This window comes from Schistocerca americana, chromosome 2, assembly GCF_021461395.2.
Source record: "Schistocerca americana isolate TAMUIC-IGC-003095 chromosome 2, iqSchAmer2.1, whole genome shotgun sequence".
NCBI lineage: Eukaryota > Metazoa > Arthropoda > Insecta > Orthoptera > Acrididae > Schistocerca > Schistocerca americana.
The window spans coordinates 830,318,217-830,333,186 of record NC_060120.1 but is presented as its reverse complement, the minus strand read 5'-3'; the positions used below and the strand labels follow the sequence as shown (position 1 = coordinate 830,333,186).

Below are 14,970 nucleotides of genomic sequence, written 5' to 3'. Positions count from 1 at the left end.
GACGGTGCGGTCCCCTACGGCACTGCGTAGGATCCTACGGTCTTGGCGCGCATCCGTGCGTCGCTGCGGTCCGGTCCCAGGTCGACGGGCACGTGCACCTTCCGCCCACCACTGGCGACAACATCGATGTACTGTGGAGACCTCACGCCCCACGTGTTGAGCAATTCGGCGGTACGTCCACCCGGCCTCCCGCATGCCCACTATACGCCCTCGCTCAAAGTCCGTCAACTGCACATACGGTTCACGTCCACGCTGTCGCGGCATGCTACCAGTGTTAAAGACTGCGATGGAGTTCCGTATGCCACGGCAAACTGGCTGACACTGACGGCGGCGGTGCACAAATGCTGCGCAGCTAGCGCCATTCGACGGCCACCACCGCGGTTCCTGGTGTGTCCGCTGTGCCGTGCGTGTGATCATTGCTTGTACAGCCCTCTCGCAGTGTCCGGAGCAAGTATGGTGGGTCTGACACACCGGTGTCAATGTGTTCTTTTTTCCATTTCCAGGAGTGTAGTTTTAATATGCCAGGAAGCTGATGATTTCAAAAAGTCATCTAAAACAGAAACAGCAGTTCGAAGCCTCAGAGAAACTAATATTAAAACAAAATTATCAATCATTATTTATGAATTCCTAAGAGAAAATATATGATCTAAAATGAAATTTAGAGGAGGACTATACCGATCATTCGAAAGAAACTGCTCTCACTCATATTAAGCCAAGTCATCTTACTGTTTAAGTACGTGTTATTAAGAGTCTGAACTGAACAAACTGAGTGTTTAATATTAAATCGATTATATCAAGGTCACAATCAAATAGAATTTCTTTCCACAGCTGCCTATTTACTCCTACTAACTTTGTCGTAGTCTCAGAAAATTTAACAGAAGTAATTTCAGAATTAAATTTGTTGGGGATAAGAGCAAACAGAGTTGGTTTCGGAATTTTAAATAAAGTAAAAATATTAATTACAAATATAAACAAAGAGAAGAAAACATAGGCCAAAACAATAGCCACATTACAAAAACGAAAAAAAGTAACTATCGTAGAGGAACCAAAAAAGGCAATTGATCATAAAGATAAACAACAAAACAAAACATCGATAAAATGAAAGCATGTTGTGGTTTATCTTACCATGTATACAAAAATTTGACAACTTGAAATACTACTGAATGCACAGTATTACTTTAGCAGGTATAGATGTTTCAATGACGGTGAATAGTTGATAATGGTTTATAAGCTGGATACAAGAGAACAGCAATAAAATTAACAGCTGCAATACAACCAAATGATGGAAGCAAAATGACATTCAATCAGAAAATTGACCAACGAATTAAGAAGGAATTGATGGTAACCGTAAAGAAAAGATTGATCTGTTTTGGACATCTTTAATGATTGAGTGAGTACAGGTTAACGAAGCAAATGTTCCCGTAATTCTCGAAAAGAAATGAACAACAGCTTGTACCAAAAAAATTAAAATAATGATTTGGAAAGAAACAATACTCAAGAATAAAAAGTAACCAAGATAAACCCTTCAAAAGTAATGATGTACAACTTCCAAAAAATTAGCAGTACAGATGGAAGAAGGGAAAGACAATGGAAAGTGATGAACAACAAAAAGATACATATAAGTACTTTCATGAATCGTATAAGATTTTACTTCCCTGTCAAACGTTATACAGAAACACCGATAAATTTTGCGCTATACACACCAATTGTCTGCATATTCTGTTTCATTTCGTTCACAGCTTTTATATTCTGTTATCAAGTATGAAACTTGAGTGTGGACCATATTAAGACGCAACTAGTATTACGTACGTTGGTGCTCTCGTTTCCCTCGCAAGCAAATTCCTGACTTGTATGTGATTACGCCTGTAACTGTAGAAAATTTATTATTACTAAGTTTCTTTCAAAAAGTCCCCGTTTTAGAATAGACAAGAAATTAACGAGATCTGTGCGTGTAAGGTAGTAAGTTAATTTTGCCACAGTATTCGTCATTAGAAAAATATGTCTTTTAGGAATTAAAAACATGAAATTCTCCTCGTCCATATGAATTTGCAATGTTTAAATTGTGCTAAGGGGTCTGCGTACTAACGCCTGCATACAGATTTTTATTTAAATTGTGTTTCAAGAGATAAAGTGTGTAAATTATTCCATAAATAAACGAATCAAAAGTTTCTTTCTCAAAGTTAGTTAAACGAATGCAATTATTGAACAAAGGTAGGTATGGCAAGTACAAATCTTTACCAGGTACACTAAACGGCGGTGGTATGCCGTTGGTGTTCTCTGACCTGGAAACTGTATCACCAGACTATTAATGAACGGACGTGCAGTTCAACGGGAAATCCTAACCCCAGCCAGAATTTTTAATGTAAATATAAAATTGTAATACTATGAGAGCATGAATGAATTTTAAGATCATTCTGAGATCAATTTCTGAATATGGTTTTCTAATGAAAACGTGCTTGTGAAGTACTTGGCGTTATAATCAATGTGATTACAAGAGCTTAAACAAGTAAATCGTAACAAAATATTGTTAATAATAATTGGTGACAAGTGTTATATTCCAAACAGAGCATCTACGTCTACACCTATGCTCTGCAAACCACTGTGAAGTGCGTATCAGAGGGTATTTTGCTCTGTACCGCAGTCATCTTTCATTGCTGTCAGCATTGGAGCGATACGTAGTTTACTGAATTACTGTCTTAATACTGGGTCTTGAAACTTTGTAAGGGGATTTCCGCGGGATGTGATACTAATTTATCTTCAAGAGTCTGCCAGTTCGGGTTTCTCTGTGATTCCGTAACAGCCTCCCGTTGGACAAAGATACCTGTGATCATTCGTGCTGCCTCATGTTCTGTTTGTTCGGCACCTTAGTCCTATTTGTTATGCGTCCCACATACATGAGCAGTATTCTATAATCAGTCGCACGAATGTCTTGGAGCCGGCCGGTGTGGCCGTGCGGTTCTAGGCGCTTCAGTCTGGAACCGCGGGCCGCTACGGTCGCAGGTTCGAATCTTGCTTTGGGCATGGATATGTGTGGTGTCCTTAGGTTAGTTAGGTTTAAGTAGTTCTAAAGTTCTAGGGGCCTGATGACCACAGATGTTATGTCCCATCGTGCTCAGAGCCATTTTTGAATGTCTTGGAAGCAACACTCTTTGTAAATTGATGCATTTCCTCGGTATCCTGTCAATGAACCTAAGACTGCCACATACTTTATCTACCCATAATAATTATTTTTCCCAGGTATTTATATGAGTTGACTGATCCCAGTTGTGAGTCATTGATACTGTAGTCTTTGGATGCTACGTTTCTCGTTTTGCGTAATGTTTTGTATGCAGTACAGAGGAGGTGGTGTTACATTTGGGTTTCTGTTCTCGTGTTTATGATGTACTCCCCTTATTATGCCAAGAAATCGCTAAGTGTGGAAGGATATGAACATATTTTACAGCGTTGTGTACTGCTTACAGTAGAGGAATAGTTTAGAAACAATGATTGTATCAGCATGATAAAGCTCATTGTCATAAAGCAGCATCTGTGAGGCAATCGCTTGTGGACAACAACAGTCCTGAAATTGACCGGCCTACCTAGAATCTCTACCTGGACCTAGTGGGACACCTGTGGGATGAGTCGACTTCGCTCCAGCGTTCCAGCGTTCAATATCACTACGTTCTCCGATTTGAAACGAAAGACATTTTCCAATTTTTGACATCGAAGCTGCTATTTACGAGGGGCGTTTTAAAAGTAATTGCAAAGTCCGAGAGATGGCACCACCGGTGCGTATCGAGATTTGTTTAGTTAGTATCATCTTTGTAAAGAACGCACGCCATGTTTCAGCCATATTGATCTATTTCTTTGTGTTTAGTATACGTGTGAATCAAGGAAGTCGAGTGATTGTCAAAAAATGGACGAAGATGAATTTCGTGCGGTGATTAAACTTTACTTTATGAAAGGCAAAACGCCTCAGGATACTAAAGAGAAGCTTGATAAACATTACGGTGCCTCTGTACCTTCGATTAGCACAGTTTATATGTGGTTTCAAAATTTTCAGAGTGGCCATATGGGCACAAGTGATGCTGAACGTTCTGGACACCCTGTGGAGGTTACGACTCCAGAAATCGTTGACAAAATTCGTGATATGGTGATGGATGACAGAAGAGTTAAGGTGCGTGAGATTGTTAGTGCTGTGGGCATCTAGAATGAACGGGTAGATAATATTTTTGCATAAACATTTGGGCATGAGAAAGCTATCCGCAAGATGGGTTCCGCGATTGCTCACGCTTGACCAAAAACGGAATCGTGTGAAGTGTTGCAAGGATGGTTTTCAGCTGCTCAGGAAGAGTCCGCAAGACTTTAAGCGTCTTTTCGTCACTGTAGATGAAACATGGATACATTACTATACTCCTGAGACCAAACAACAATCTAAATAATGGGTTACCAAGGGAGAATCTGCACCAAAAAAGGCGAAGACCAGTTCTTCGGGCGGAAAGGTTATGGTGACTATCTTTTGGGATTCGCAACGGATAATCCTTATAGACTATCTGAAAGAGGGTAAAACTATTACAGGTGCATATTATTAATCGTTATTGGACCGTCTGAAAAGCGAGATGCAAAAATAACGCCGGCGATTGAACCGCAAAAAAGTCCTTTTCCATCACGATAATGCACCAGCACACACCTCAGCAGTTGTGGTCGCAAAATTAATGGAAATAGGAATCCAACTCGTTTCACATCCCCCCTATTCTCCAGATTTGGCCCCCTCGGACTACTATTTGTTCCCCAATTTGAAAAAATGGCTGTCTGGACAAAGATTTTATTCAAACGAGGTGATTGCGGCAACTAATAGCTATTTTGCAGATTTGGATAATTCCTATTATTCGGAGGGATCAACAAATTAGAACCCCGTTGGACGAAGTGTATAAGCTAAAAGGAGACTATGTCGAAAAATAAAAAAGGTTTATCCCAAACACGTGAGTAGTTTTTATTTTTGCACGGACTTTTCAAACGCCCCCGTATTTACCGGTTGATTAGTTTCGGGCTTTATCGATTTTCACGAGCTACGTATTGCAAAGAACAAAATTTTTTATGAGTGCTTGTGTCGAATGTTGATAATAGAGGTACAAGTGATAAAATGGTTCATATAGTAACTAATTACTTCCTTACATTTACGATATGGTTGGTGTGGGCAGTTCTATTTATGTCGTTACACTTAAGTCTATCTCAAATCTGCGTCAAAAGACGCCAGAATTGTAGTTTCACCTCACTGTATTATCTTAATGTATGTGAATAATATATATTTTTCTTAATGGTGATGCCTTTATTACTCAGGATGGAGTGATCCGCGTGAAAAACATAATTTGTGTACTTTTGAGAGTTTAGCATTATTGGATTAGATTGTGTGTCGCGCTGCCAAATTTATCGAAGGTGTCATCGTAAATTTTGACAGATGTTTATCCAAAGGATTTTATTATATGACCTTATATAGTCTCCGAAATTATCAGTTTACTTCGCGAGTGTGTTCATAGCAGTGTGAGACACAGTGTTCCATCACATCACAGTTGTACAATAAATTCTCATTTCCCTTCCAGCGCTATGTAAGAGGAAACACATTGTTTCATTCGTATATAAATTGAATCCACCTACGATAGTACTGATATGTTGGTCTAATTTTCAATGCGTTGTTTGTAGTCTTGTATTTGATGAGTGATTGTGATAAGATCGAATGCAATTCATATGCTGATTAAGGTGCTATTCAAGGTTTCTATGAATCGTTTGTATTCGCGTATCTGGAGATTAGTGCAGGGTGGAGTGTCTTTCATCTGCTGTTTAATGCGCTATGGAAATTTTCTATGCATTTTTTCCTGCAAAATTCTGTTTGTTCATTTAGTATTAGTTCCTGCTGCTTCAATGCGTGAATGTAGATTTGTACTTTTTTAAACGTCCATTAACTGGCCTTTGTAGACATTATATGAAATAGAGAGATTTCTCTAGAAATTTTCAGTGGAGCATAGATTCCCTCTGAGGTGCGTTCCTAAAGTTGAAACGTTATTTTCACTTGCCCTTATGTGTTCTCTACGGCCTTGTCAAAGAGGGCGGAGGAGCGGACAGTGGCACTCTCCTACCTTTGGGGTGGGAAACTGCCCTAAAGCCGGAAGAATCAACAATGATTAACGGCATGAGGATGCAGAAGGCAATGGGAACCACTGCATTAAAGACACATAATGCGTATCCACATGTGACCTGTAATTGAAGAAGTGTCACGACGGTCTCTCCATTGGCAAAAGAGTCCAGCACAGTCCTCCATTCGGAGAAGACTGCTAACGAGGAGGTGACGATGAGAAAAAGATTGAATAACCAACGAAAGGTTAACGTTCTATTATTCGGGCGTCGAATTTCAGGAGTCTGAACGAAGTAGGAAAGCGATAAAATCTGAAAAGAGGAATGCTAAGGCTGAATCTAGATATAGTCTGGGTCAGGGAAATGGAAAGCGAAGAAGACAAGGATTTTTTTCGGATGACTATAGAGTAATATCAACAGCAGGCTATAACGGAGTAGGATTCGTTATAAATAGAAATGTAGGGCAGAGAGTGACTTACTGTGAACAGTTCACTGATAAGTTTGTTCTCAGCAGGGTCGACAGCAAACCTACACCAAACAAGTGCGATATGTAAGTACGAAGGGATGACGAGATACGCCTGAGGTCCTCTAAGGCTATAGATACCGCGATAAGAAACAGCTCAGTAGGAAATTCAGTTGAAGAGGAATGAACATCACTAAAATATACAATCGCAGAAGTTGGAAAGAAAAACATAGGTACAAAGAAGGTAACTGCGAAGAAACCATGGGTACAAAAGCAATACTTCAGTTGATCGATGAAAGGATGTGGTACAAATATTCAGTGAAAGTCGGGAATACAGAAATACAAGTAGCTTAAGAACGAAATAAATAGGAAGTCAGGGAAGCTAAGGCGAAAAGATTGCAAAAAATGTAAAGAAATTTTTTAAAAAGTCATTGTTGGTAGGAATGACTCAGCATCTAGGAAAGTCAAAACAACCTTTGGCAACATTAAAAGCACAGGTGGTACCATTAAGAGTGAAATGGGAATTTCACTTTTAAATACAGAGGAGACAGCGGATAGGAGGAAAGAATACATTGAAGGCTTCATGTGGGAAAAGACTTGTCTGAGTGATTGAAAAAGAAGGGGCAAGGGATAGGACATCCAGTATTAGAATCAGAATTAAGAGGGCATTAGAAGAGTTAAAGTCAAATAAGGGAGAAAGGATAGATAACATTCTATCAGAATTTCTGAAGTCACTGGGGCGAGTGGCAAAAAAACGACGTTGGGTGTAGAATGCATGAGTCTAGCGATATACCATCTGACTTTCGGAAAAATATCATCCACAAAATTCCGAAGACTCCAAGAGCTGACAAGTGCAAAAATCATCGCACTATTAGTTTAACAACTCATGCATTCAAGTTGCTGACAAGAAAAATATACAGAAGGGGGGAAAAGGATATTGAGGATCTGTTAGGTGACAAAACAGTTTGGCTTTAGGAAAGATAAAGGAACCAGAGAGGCAGTTCTGACGTAACGGCTAATAATGGATGCAAGACTGAAGAAAAATCAAGACACGTTTTTAGGATTTTTCAACCTGAAACAAGCGTTCGACAATGCCAAATGGTGCAAGATGTTCGAAATTCTGAGAAAAATATGAGTAAGACATAGGGAGAGACGGATGATATACAATATGTAGAAGTGCCAAGAAGGAATAATAAGACTGGAAGATCAAGAACGAAGTTGTCTGATTAAAAAGGGTGTAAGACAGGGTTGTAGTCTTTCGCCCCTACTGTTCAATCTCCATGCTGAACAAGTAACCAAGAAAATGAAAGAAAGGTTCAAGAATGTAATAAAAATTTAAAGTGAAATGATATCAATGATAAGTTGTGCTGATGGTGTTGCTATCCTCAGTAAAAGTGAAGAAGAATTATAGGACGTGTTGGATGGAATGAACAGTCTAATGAATAAAGAAGTAGACTGAGATTAAATCGAAGAAAGGCGAAAGTAATGAGAAATAAGAACAGTGAGAAACTTAACATTATGATTTATGGAGTTAACGGAATTATGCTACCTATGCAGTAAAATAGCCCATGACGGACGGAGCAAGGAGGACATCAAAAGCAGTCTAGCCATGGAAAAAAGGCCATGCTTGGCCAGGAGAAGTCTACTGGTATCAGACATGGGCATTAATTCGAGAAAAGAAATTTTTGAGAATGTACGTTTGGAGCACAGCATTGTATGGTAGTGAAACAAGGATTGTGGGAAAACCGTTACAGAAGAGAACCAGAGCATTTGAAATGTGGTGCTACAGACGAATGTTGTGAACCGATAAGGTGAGGTATGGGAGGAGGTTCTGAGCAGAATCGGCGAGGACAGGAACATATGGAAAACACTGACAAGAAGAAGAGGTAGGATAACAGGATATTTTTTTTAAAAAAAGAAGCTGCATTAACTGAGCAATATATCTTGCACAGAGACCACGTTATTTCATAACTTACGTGTGGAAGTGTGGAACGTCAGTAATTCGAAATCAGCCTAGTAATGGCAAGAAATGTTGCACCTAGAAATCACTGAGTCCTCCCAAATCGAACACAGTACTACCTATCTGTACATTCACTATGTGATCAAAAGTGTCCGGACACCCCCAAAAACATACGTTTCCATATTAGGTGCATTGTGCTATCTCAGAAGTCATTAGACATCGTGAGAGAGCAGAATGGGGAGCTCCGCGGAACTCACAGGTTTCGAACGTGGTCAGGTGATTGGATGTCACTTGTGTCATACGTCTGTACGCGAGATTTCTACAATCCTAAACATCCCTAGGATAGTGAAGTGGAAACTGAAGGGACAGGTACAACACAAAAGCGTACAAGCCGACCTCGTTTGTTAACTGACAGAGACCGCCGACAGTAAAAGAGGGTCGTAATAGTAATAGGCAGACATCTATCCAGAGCATCACACAGGAATTCCAAACTGCATCAGGATCCACTACAAGTACTATGACAGTTAGGCGGGAGGTGATACAACTTGGATTTCATGGTCGAACAGCTGCTCATAGGCCACACATCACGCCGGTATATGCCAAACGACGATTCGCTTGGTGTATGGAGCGTAAACATTGGACGATTGAACAGTGGAAAAACGTTGTGTGGAGTGACGAATAACGGTACACAATGTGGCGAATCGGTGGCAGGGTGTGGGTATGGCGAATACCCGGTGAACGTCATCTGCCAGCGTGTGTAGTGCCAACAGTATAATTCGGAGGCGGTGGTGTGATGGTGTGGTCGTGTTTTTCATGGAGGGGCTTGAACACCTTGTTGTTTTGTGTGGCACAGACCTACATTGATGTTTACAGCACCTTCTTGCTTCCCACTGTTGAAGAGCAATTCGGGGATGGCGCTTGTATCTTTCAACACGATCGAGCACCTGTTCATAATGCATGGCCTGTGGCGGAGTGGTTACACGACAATAACATCCCTGTAATGGACTGGCCTGCACAGAGTCATGACCTGAATCTTACAGAACACCTTTGGGGTGTTTCGGAATGCCGACTTCGTGCCAGGCCTCACCGACCGACATCGATACCTCTCCTCAGTGCAACACTCCGTGAAGAATGGGCTGCCATTCCCCAAGAATCCTTCCAGCATCGGACTGAACGTATGCCTGCGAGAGTGGAAGCTGTCATCAGGGCTAATGGTGCGCCAACACCATACTGAATTCCAGCATAACCGATGGTGGGCGCCATGAACTTGTACGTCATTTTCAGCCAGGTGTCCAGATACTTTTGATCACATACCTCTACAGACATTCAAACGCCTCACTGGAAGTACCCCCACCAGAGTTCATACTATCGTAGCAGGGAAAGATGGACGCACCGCTTATTAATACTCACTAACAGGAGTCGGGATACTTCCGATGAAATAGTGTAGTTCGATTGCAGAGGGCAAGCCACTAGAATGCAGTAAAACGTTATTACTGACCCCATATTAAAGCTGCAACAATGCGTACGAAGTTCTGATGGGTTCTGAGCAGAAGACTGTTTTCGCTTCGGAAACTGTTGGTGAAACTCTTTAGGAAAGAAACGTCTTTCCGGCAGTGTTTAGACCTTGAGGTGTGCCCGAGATGGCGTCGTCCAGCAGACGTGGAGGGCCGGGATCAATGTTGCTAGGAGACGCCACGTGGCCGCCACAACCTCTCCTGCCACAGGCGCTCCTTCGACGGCGTCTGCTATCGAGGCACGGGTTTTCAGGACAACAGCGTGCGGAGGTGCAGTATTTAAATAGCAATGGCTCAGGCGTTAGACAATAGCGGATACGTTATCTATGAAGTGGGCATGTAGGTGAATAGGGTTACAAGCGACAACATGCGCTCCTTGACACATGACGGAAAAAAATCGTAACACTGAGAAATAATCATTCTAAAGTAATGAAATTTCGGAAATACAATTGCCTGGGTAATATATTTAAGTGATTAACGTAATAGGTTCACAGGTTAATGTACACTACTGGCTATTAAAATCGCTACACTACGAAGATGACGTGCTACAGACGCGAAATTTAACCGACAGGAAGAAGATGCTGTGATATGCAAATGATTAGCTTTTCAGAGCATTCACACAAGGTTGGCGCTGATGGCGACATCTACAACGTGCTGAAATGAGGAAAGTTTCCAACCGATTTCTCATACACAAACAGCAGTTCACCGGCGTTTCCTGGTGAAGCGTTGTTGTGATGCCTCGTGTAAGGAGGAGAAATGCGTACCATCACGTTTCCGACTTTGTTAAAGGTCGGATTATAGCCTATCGCGATTGCGGTTTATCGTATCGCGACATTGCTGCTCGCGTTGGTCGAGTTCCAATGACTGTTAGCAGAATATGGAATCGGTGAGTTCAGGAGGGTAATACGGATTGCCGTGCTGGATCCCAACGGCCTCGACTAGCAGTCGAGATGACAGGTATCTTATCCGCATGGCTGTAACGGATCATGCAACCACGTCTCGATCCCTGAGTCAAAAGATGGGGACGTTTGCAAGACAACAACCATCTACACGAACAGTTCGGCGACGTTTGCAGCAGCGTGGACTATCAACTCGGAGACTATGGCTGCGGTTACCCTTGACGCTGCATCACAGACAGGAGCGCCTGCGATGGTGTACTCAACGACGAACCTGGTTGCACGAATGGCAATACGTCATTTTTTCGGATGAGCGCAGGTTCTGTTTACAGCATCATGATGGTCGCATCCGTGTTTTGCGACATCGCGGTGAACGCACATTGGAAGCGTGTATTCGTCATCGCCATACTGGCGTATCATCCGGCGTGACGGTATGGGGTGCATTTGGTTACACGTCTCGGTCACCTCTTGCTCGCATTGATGGGCACCTTGAACAGTGGACGTTACATTTCAGATGTGTTACGACCCGTAGCTCTACCCTTCATTCGATCCCTGCGAAACCCTACATTTCAGCAGGATAATGCACGACCGCATGTTGCAGTTCCTGTATGGGCCTTTCTGGATACAAGAAATGTTCGACTGCTGCCCTGGCCAGCACATTCTACAGATCTTTCACCAACTGGAAACGTCTGGTCAATGGTGGCCGAGCAACTGGCTCGTCACAATACGCCAGTCACTACTCTTGATGAACTGTGTTATCGCGTTGAAGCTGCCTGGGCAGCTGTACCTGTACACGCCATCCAAGCTCAGTTTGACTCAATGCCCAGGCGTATCAAGGCCGTTATTATGGCCAGAGGTGGTTGTTCTGTGTACTGATTTCTCGCGATCTATGCACCCAAATTGCGTGAAAATGTAATCACATGTCAGTTCTAGTATAATATATTTGTCCAATGAATACCCGTTTATCATCTGTATTTCTTCTTGGTGAAACAATTTTAATGGCCAGTAGTGTAAGCTATTGAAATGTGAAAGCTGGTACATCAATAGCCGATGTAAACGCCTTAATGTTGAATACAAGCATGCAAACGTGCATGCATGAGGTCGTACATTTCAGAATGTCAGTTTGTGAGGTGGAGCTCCATGCCTGTTGCACTTGGTCGGTCAATACAGGGTCGGTTAAAGCTGGTTGCGAATGACGCTGGAACTGTCGTTCGATGATTTCTCATACGTGCTCGACGGGAGGAAGATCTGGTAATGGCAGCATGTCGACACTCCGTAGAGCACGTTGGGTTACGAAAGCTGCTTGTGGGCGAGCGTTATCCTGTTGGAAAATATTCCCTGGAATACTGTTCATGAATGACAGCACAGTAGGTCAAATCACAGGATTATGTAAAAATCTGCAGACAGGATGCTTCTGCTGTCATACGAAATCGCACCCAGACCGTAACTCCAGGTGTAAGTCCAGTGTGTCTAGGCTGCAGAGAGGGTGGTTGCAGGCGTTCATCTGGCATCCACCTAATCAACACACGGGCATCTCTGGCAGAACCGGCTTTCATCAGAAAGCACGATAGACCTCCACTCCGCCCTCCAAAGAGGTTTTGCTTGACACTACAGGAATTGCACACGGCGGTGGTTTGGGACCCGTGGAATGCAACCTACAGGGTGTCTGGCTCAGAGCTGTCCTTGAGGTGACTGATTTGTAATAGTTCGTTGCGTCACTATGGTGCCAACTGCTGCTCGAAATACTGCTGCAGTCGCACTTCGAAGCGCCACAGCCATACGCCGAACACAATGGTCTTCCCTGTCGGCAGCCACACGGGCATCCGGAGCGCAGTCTTCATGCGGCAGTACCTCCCCGTGACCACTGAGAGCAACACTGTACTACATTCTTGTCAATTCTTTATTCAGTATAGTCAAAGGAACATCCAGATTCTCGTAGTTCTATTACACGACCTCGTTCAAACTCACTGAGCTGTTAGTAATGGCGTCTTCGTCATCTTAAAAGCATTCTTGACTAACATCAACTCACTACGTCCAGCCTGGAAGATAACTATCGCTCACTACCATTACAGCATGTATTTAAGGCAAACCTCATTAGCACCCTAACAGTGGTGCTACTAGCACTAGTTTTATGGGACCGCTGCGAAATGTGAAACGACGTCATCTTTCAAATGTAGACACAGGCCTCCTGATTCTCGTTTCCCTCTTGATATTGGAATATTTCCCATTGGTGTATGTTCCAAAACGCCGCGCATAAAAATGGGATGTTTCCAGAACTTATACCTCGGCTCCTATTGACGATAGAAAGGGGGGGGGGGACGGGGGGATCAAATATTTTGCATAGCCCTTGGGCTAGAGATCATTTGTATAGTCGATAGAAAGACCCTCATAGCATCACTATCCTACGAAATGTGAATATTACACACTTCCTCCTATGGACCAAATCGGTTGGTTCTCTTTGTATTCGATGTAGTCAACGGACCACCTTAAGGACCATATGGAAGCACCATTAGTAAATGGGCAGTCCCTTAGAAAACACAATAAAAGGTTTTTTAACCATTTTTTCGGAGCAAAATTAGCCGCGGATTACAAGACAGCTATCCACAGCGGATGGCTGACATTTTTACGATATGTGCTTCAGATCCCGGTCTCAAATAATCTTGAAAATTTTATTGATATCTTAACCCGTTTCCGAGAGGCAGAGGCTAAAAGTTACCTTACATCTACACTCAAAATATGCACATCATTTCCGAATGAGACGAAATGTAAATAATAAATAACGGCAACAAATCGCTCCATTTTAGCGTTATATTCGGTATCTCTAAGCATTTGTCTAGAAGTCCTATCTTCCCCTAAAACATGGTTTTTGGATACAAAAACCATGTCACTGATTCCAAGATGGCTATGCACAGCAAGTGGGTGTAATTTGTACGATATATTTCTAAGATTCAGATCTCGAACAACTTTGAAAATTTTCTTGATACCGTTATCCGTTTCCAATATGCACAGGCTGAAAGTTACCCTGCTTGTGCACGTGAAATTGGCACGTAAAATAAGGTTTGAGGTGAAAACGTTGTAAGAGGTCCATGACTAAGGAATTTATTGCTAGCGCACTCGAGCAGATGTAGCTTCGATGGACTGCTCACGAGCTTCCTGCGATATGTAAGCTACAATAGAATCGCAGACCAGAGTGCTGTGTCGGCAGCAGTAGTTGTAGTATCTCGCAGTCGGGCGGTTGGGTCAGGTCGGTCTTAGAGAGCAGTTGTCTAGTTGTACAGCTGACAGAGAGCACTTGTGTCCTGTATGGAATTACCAAGGCCGATCGAGGAGAACGATGGCGGTGCCTGAGCGATGTAGTATAAGGTAAAAGCAAAAATTATTATTATTTATTGCCGCGCGCATATGTAATTTGCAACCACTCATTTTGTGCTATTGTTATATCAAAGTCACATGTAAATATTTTTCAATAATAATCTTTCTTATAAAGAACAAATAAATTCGGTAACCTCGCTATAAAAATGGGACTAAAAGAAAAAACCAAGTGTAACTTCCCAACAGATAAATTCGGTAACCTCGCAATAAAAATGGGACTAACCTCCCAATAAAATGTGACTCATATACAACCTTTCAATAATTAACTGACTGTGAACCTAAACTGGTAAATCTAGACGTCAGCAATGATGCGTCATGGCCCTGAAAAGTCATTCTGAATAAACTGAAGATTCTTACCTCAATTATGTCGCCGGATGACGCGTATATATCTGCTCCTATAAGAAATTTTTTTGGCACAGCCCAGTGCAATGCTGGCCTCTAGATTGTGTTATGTTGAAAAACAACTGATTTTAGCCCGCATCTCGTGGTCGTGCGGTAGCGTCCTCGCTTCCCACGCCCGGGTTCCCGGGTTCGATTCCCGGCGGGGTCAGGGATTTTCTCTGCCTCGTGATGGCTGGGTGTTGTGTGCTGTCCTTAGGTTAGTTAGGTTTAAGTAGTTCTAAGTTCTAGGGGACTGATGACCGTAGATGTTAAGTC

The 14,970-nt window shown here is 42.4% G+C and overlaps 1 protein-coding gene across 1 annotated transcript in view; it reads right to left on the bottom strand.

The window, feature by feature from the left end:
* LOC124594464 overlaps positions 1 to 14,970 on the bottom strand; it is a 42,135-nt gene that overhangs the window by 11,818 nt on the left and 15,347 nt on the right. The gene's annotated exons all lie outside the window — the stretch shown is intronic.